General features: G+C 43.3%; 1 long non-coding RNA gene across 1 annotated transcript; it reads right to left on the bottom strand.

Annotated features, from left to right (window-relative positions):
• Positions 1 to 2246: 2246 nt before the first annotated feature.
• On the bottom strand, positions 2247 to 6422 carry LOC125444502. The gene is made up of 3 exons (XR_007246223.1): positions 6277 to 6422; positions 6077 to 6168; positions 2247 to 2652 (listed from the first exon to the last, which is right to left on the bottom strand). It is a non-coding gene; the product is annotated as an uncharacterized LOC125444502 (long non-coding RNA).
• Between the last annotated feature and the right edge of the window lie 248 nt (positions 6423 to 6670).

Below are 6670 nucleotides of genomic sequence, written 5' to 3'. Positions count from 1 at the left end.
AAGGGTAACAGTTAAACACAGCCAGCTTCATGGCCTGGTGCGCCAGGAAAAAGACCTGGCTCAGGTATGGGCTTTCGGTGATTTGAAGGTCCGATTACCTGCCCGCAACAGGGAGGAATGTCATGTGAAAATTTGGGGGCGATCCGTCCAGCCGTTTCGGCGTTAGGGCATGACTAACAAAGTCACTGTTAGCTTTTTATATATAGAGATATCTGCATTTTTTCCACTTTTAGTCCTTCTTATAAAACTACTTTAGTCCAATATGCTGTTTTCATTTAAGTCTCAGATCCTACCATTATTTCTCTATTTATATGTTTACAATAAGCAGTCTGCAAAGGATTTCCAATCTTTAAGAAAACTGTTCATATTCCTGTCTCTTATGAATGTCATCAGCTTTACTATCTCTGCATATTCTGTGACTTTCAAAATCCAATCTTGTTTTGTTGGAATTTTATTGTCCCTCCATTTGTATGCATATAAAATCCTTGCTGCAGTTGTCATGTACTTAAAAAGTGTTCTATATTGATCTGGAGTATCCTCCCAATCAACCCCAACAAAAATGCCTCTAAGAGTTTGGATTTATATCCCCCTTTCTCTCCTCAAAGGGGCTTACAAACTCCTTTCCCTCCCCCCCTATCAAACACCTGTGAGGTGGGTGGGACTGAGAGAGCTCTGAATAACTGTGTCTAGCCCAAGGTCACCCAGCTGGGATGTGTTGGGAGTGCACAAGCTAATCTGGTTCACCAGATTAACCTCCACAGCTCAAGTGGCAGAGTGGGGAATCAAACCCAGTTCCCCAGATTAGAGTGCACCTACTCTTAACCACTACACCATATGACCTTTAGCTCTGAAATCAATATTTATAGTTTTACAGAAATCAGACAATGCAGGCATAATTGATTAATTTAAAAAATGATCCCATTTTCTAGCTAAGATTGCCACCCACAGAGATTTGTGAGATTTTTTAAAAAGGCAATATAAATAAAATTCAGTATAACTGTTCCTTGGGGAGAGGGCTCTCAGTTGGGCACGATGAAGGGATTCCTGACTGTTTCTTGTCCTCCCACACCTAACCCCATCAATGGTAGTTGGAAATGCATGAGAGGGGGAATGTCAGCTGGAGTTAGATCCAGGAATGATAGACAGGCCCTTGGTTGCCTTGATGGAGGGCCTTTCACATTTTAACCTCAAGTAGACTCTCTCTCTCTCTCTCTCTCTCTCTCTCTCTCACACACACACACACACACACACACGCACGCACGCACGCACGCACGCACGCACACACACACATTATGCAAATACATGAAATAATAGAAAGCAGACATACTTTTTGTAGATTCATTTTTATGAATTTGTATTTGGCAAAAATCAGCATATTTCTGTGCTAGTTGCTAGAAAGAGCTTCCCCTAGGGTAGAAAGTTATGATATTTTTGTGTCGATCAGCTAGTATTACTGGCAAATACTAACTTCCATTGCATGCAGTATATCAGACATCAGACTCTGAAACTGATTATAATTGTATTGAATACGCTTATCCAGTCATTCAAACATTAATTGGATATATAAAAATTCATAAGAGAACATTTGTGGGAAGAAATTAGTTATAGCACTAGCAAATATTTAATACCCAATGGCTAAGGACAGTTCTGAACATCACTGTATATTGTCCTATTGTGGCACTCTAGTAACCATTCACAATTAGGTTATCCTCTGTGAACAGGACAGTCATGTTTCAAATTATTGTTACCACACAGTACCAGTACAATAACTAACAATATGTAAGGAATCCCGTTATAGCTCTGTATCTGCATTTGCACCCAGATGTGCAGAGGTTCTATCTGGTAAATAATCACAGGACACGTCTTGGAATTAAATTGGGCTGCAACCCTTTTTATTGATGCAGAAGCTGGGCAAGCAAGAGGAGCGCATCCATTTTGTGGCCGGTCAGCACCCTTGGCTGACCCCAGCTCCACACCCCAATCCATATTGGGGAGGACAGGAGGTACTGGGCCACCTGGGTGCCCGCCCGGTGTGGCCTCCTTCCTGCTGGGGTGTCAGGCTCGAATTGCACAGGCCTCCGCAGCATGCACCATGAGCCCGCCCCACCCCAAGCCTTTTATGGAGGCCCCCAACCACGGGGAGGACCGACGCGCAAGCTCGGCCTCCCCTAAAGTTGCACTCCTCTGCCCAAACCGCCAAGGCTGCGACAAAGTGAGCAGCACTAAAACCTGCCCAAATAGGGAGGGAGGGCGGGTCAGTTTGCTCCAGGCTTTGAAAAAGGCTGGAGCAACCGTGTGCTGTGTAATATATAGATAGCGTGCTCCACCCCTAACACTCATGCACATCAAGTGATCAGGCTGAGTGTGGCTGTGCCGCATGGCCAGCCCAGGGCACGCATGCTCACTGCTCCGGAGCTCACCATGTGCCTTGCCCTCTGTTGCAATTACGGCCCAGTTGATTCTGGGGCTGTTATTTTTGGAGGGAACAACTAAGTCACATAGATAGTTTTTGCTGAATGAATGTGGTTCTGAGTGGGTTGTAAAAATCGTTGTCTCAACCAGAAATTAGCATAAATTTCTGCATATTTACTTGCATGTGCAACATTAGTGTTGAAACCATAAACTCATGTGAGATTGGTTCTCTTCTGTAAGCTGAAAAAGAACAAATAAAAAATTTACAGCATTTTACAAATTAGTCACTATGATATGAGGAAGGTTGTTATTTTTACAAAGGCTCACTTCTAGCATATCATTGGAACTGGCTCACTTCAAATGTCCTCAAATTTGACTAAGGGGTATCACCTGAATGTCAATTCACCTTTTCAGAGTTCAAATATTGAGGAAATTTTCTTCCTAGCCTCAGTAAAATACCAGTTTGAAAACTTGGGAAATATTCCTTTTGCCCACAATATAATCCTTTGTATACCAGTGTGGTGTAATGATAGACCTTGGTGTGAATGATTAAGGATGCTCACTGGATGATTTTGGGCAAGTCACACTAATCCACCTCAACCTAATCCACCTCAAAGAGTGACTGTGGGGAAAATGGAGGTGGGGAGCCCCCTTGGATTGCCATTGGAAAGGTTACGGTAGTCTTCCATGCAAGCACCAGGATATATCTGACCTATGGAGTGACATCACATTACAATGTTTACTAGGCAGAATATGTTTAGCTCCAGCAAGCTGGGTGCTCATTTTTAGGGTTGGAGATTCGGACAGTCCAAATCCGAATTTTTACCGAATCTGCATGGATTCGGACGGATTCGGACGAGCAGGGGCCGAATTTGAGCTGTCCGAATCCTAACAGATCCGAATCCATGGGATTCGGATTACCAGCCGAATTGCGTTTTTATTTTTTGGTGTTTTTTTCACATTTCGGCCTGCAGGGGAGACATTTTTAAACATATCAGCACCAAATTTTCAGGGTATCATCAGGAGACTGTCCTGATGATACACTGAAATATTGGTACCGATACATCTACAAATGCACCCCCTGCAGGCACCCCCAGAAATTTGCACAAGATTCTTTGTTCTGCAGTGACTTAGCTGCATTGCTGTCAATAGGGAATTTCTGAGGGGGCTGTGGAGTGCACATTTTTCATGGTAAACCCACAAAACTTTCAGGGTATCTTCAGGAGAGTCTCTGGATGACACCATCCAGGTTTGGGGAACTTTACTTCAGGGGGCAGTGGGAGATGAGCCCTACCCTTTTTGGGTCCCATAGAATTAAACCCCCTGAAGCAAAATTCCCCAAACCTGGATGGTGTCATCCAGAGACTCTCCTGAAGATACCCTGAAAGTTTTGTGACCATACCTTCAGAAATGTGCACCTCACAGCCCTCTACCAGAAATTCCCCATTGACAGCAATACAGCTAAGTCACTGCAGAACAAAGAATCTTGGGCAAATTTCTGGGGGTGCCTGCAGGGGACGCATTTTGAGATGTATTGGCACCAAATTATCAGGGTATCATCAGGTGACTGTCCTGATGTTGCCCACCAAGTTTGGTGCAGTTTGGTTCAGGTATGGACCCTCAAAAGGGGTGCAACTATCCCCCATTGTTTCCAATGGGAGCTGATAGGGGATGGGGGCTACACCTTTGAGAGTCCATAACTTTGGCTCCCCTGAACCAAACTGCACCAAACTTTGGGGGTATCATCAGGACAGTCTCCTGATGTTACCCTGAAAGTTTGGTGTCACTAGCTTTAAAAATGCTGGTTTGCGTGTTTCACCGCTCACTCACTCCAGCAGGCTTCATGTGCAGGAGCGGTGAAACATGAAAACCGGAATTTTTAAAGCTAGTGGCACCAAATTTCAGGGTATCATCAGGAGACTGTCCTGATGACACCCCCCAAGTTTGGTACAGTTTGGTTCAGGGGGGCCAAAGTTATGGACCCTCAAAGGGGGGGCCTCTATCCCCCATTGTTTCCAATGAGAGCTAAGGAGATGGTGGCTACCATTTTGAGGGTCCATAACTTTGGCCCCCCTGAACCTGCAGGCACCCCCAAAAATTTGCCCAAGGTTCTTTTTTTCTGCAGTGACTTCTGCATTGCTGTCAATGTGGAATTTCTGGTGGAGGGCTGTGGGGTGCACATTTATCAAGGTACAGTCACAAAATGTTCAGGGTATCTTCAGGAGAGTCTTTGGATGACACTTTTCATCCAGGTTTGAGGAACTTCTTCTTGCTTATGGGGGGCAGTGGGAGATGGACCCCTACCCATAATATTGAACCCCCCTTGAAGCAACCAACAATAAACCTGGATGGTGTCATATGAAGAGATTCCCCCCCTGAAGACACCCTGAAAGTTTTGTGGGTTTACCATGAGAAATGTGCACTCCACAGCCCTCCCACAGAAATTTCCTATTGTCTGCAATGGAGCCAGCCAGCCACTACAGAGCACAGAATCTGGGGAAATTTCTTTGGGTGACTGTGAGGGGTTCAGTTTTAGAGCTACTGTCACCAAAATTTCGGGGTATCGAGAATGGCTCGTCTCCTATGATACCCCCCCAGTTTGGTGAAGTTTGGTTCAGGGGTCCAACGTTATGGACCTTCAAAAGTGTAGCCCCCATCTCCTGTTAGCTTCCATTGGAAACAATGGGGGATGGGGCACCACTTTTGAGGGTCAATAACTTTGCCCCCCCTGAACCAAACTGCACCAAACTTGGGGAGAATCATCAGGACAGTCTCCAGATGATATCCTGAAATTTTGGTGCCGCTAGCTTTAAAATTGCGTCCCCTGCAGGCCAAAACGTGTAAAAAACACCCAAAATTAAAAAAAATAATAAAACGGACCTGAATTTTTTCGATTTCAATTCGAATTTTCGGGTATATCCGAATTGGCTATGATTCGGATTCGGGCATACAAATCATTTTATGCCCCAAAATACCCAAATCCGAATTTTACCGAATTTTTTTAGTATTGACCAACCCTACTCATTTTACTGACTTCAGAAGGATGGAAGGCTGAGTCAACCTTGAGCCAGCTACCTGAAACCTATTTTCATTGGGATCAAACTCACGTTATGAGCAGAGCTTTGACTGCAATATTGCATCTACTCTCTGCCACAGACTCCTTGCTGGAAAGACAAGCAGTGTAAAAATAAATAAATATAATAAAAATCTCAGTAACCTGAAATTGGTTAAATAATATAAAAAGTAGTGCTAAGAATATCACATATTAGGAAAACTGATCCTATTGCATCTCAAGAATGGTTATGTCACTAATATTTGCATTTCTACTAGGGTTGGCTTCTGTCACTCATCACTCTGTTGCTGAAGTGCAGGGTGTGGGTTATAAATTTCTTGTGAGCATCTTTTTTTTGTAAATCATGTCATTTAATGACAGTCTAATCAGCATGCACTTCCATGGCTATTGTATATTTTATGAGGGGCCTTTTCTTCTCTTGTCAGGGGCATTTAAATTGTTTTAAGAAAGCCTTTTCTTTAAGCACAATGTTGTATCACAGTTATTTTACAGAGTGAAAAATCTGCCTTGCCTGTTTAATGTCTTTATCAAAAACAAAATCTGTTTTACCCTCTTCTGATTTCAAAACAGCTTTTGACAGTTGGATAATACCTTCCCATGAAGCTGTATTAAGGAATCCATGTTTTGCATTGTTGAAGAGCTTCGGTTAACCTTGGTCTGGCTCAAAGAACTTCCCATAGATTCTGTTGGAGAGAGGAAAACAATCTCTTCCAGGGACTGTGAATTACTTTCCTATTCAAAGTTTGGGCCAGGCTTCACAGATCTGAGCATCAATGTAAAAAAATACCCACCAGAATATCTGATTTCCCATTCCATCTGTATTCAGTTTCTTTCTTATTCTTTGTATAGTTTCTTGGAGAGTTTCTGGGGCTCTGTCAGAGGGGCTGGCAGTTTGCCAGAGTTTCGCTCCAGGAGCCTGAAGCAGGAACCTTTAATACTTGACCCAAAGCTCTCCAGGCCAAGGAACAGAAAAGAGAGGGGAGGAGAAGAGAGAAAAGATTGTTTTGCTTCACTGCAATTTCCATTTTTGGTTATTATAACATGCTCATAAAGTTGCCCTTTGCATGTAATGAATAATTCCAACTAATATTTCATCCAGAGACTTTGCCCTTGCTTCCTGCTGATGTCATATCTGTGAGCTGAATGCAATATTTTATATGGATTCATCTAATACTTTCTTAAAAG

Source organism: Sphaerodactylus townsendi, linkage group LG01, assembly GCF_021028975.2.
Source record: "Sphaerodactylus townsendi isolate TG3544 linkage group LG01, MPM_Stown_v2.3, whole genome shotgun sequence".
NCBI classification, from domain to species: domain Eukaryota; kingdom Metazoa; phylum Chordata; class Lepidosauria; order Squamata; family Sphaerodactylidae; genus Sphaerodactylus; species Sphaerodactylus townsendi.
The sequence above is the reverse complement of the archived record's forward strand: the minus strand, read 5'-3'. Positions and strand labels throughout refer to the sequence as shown.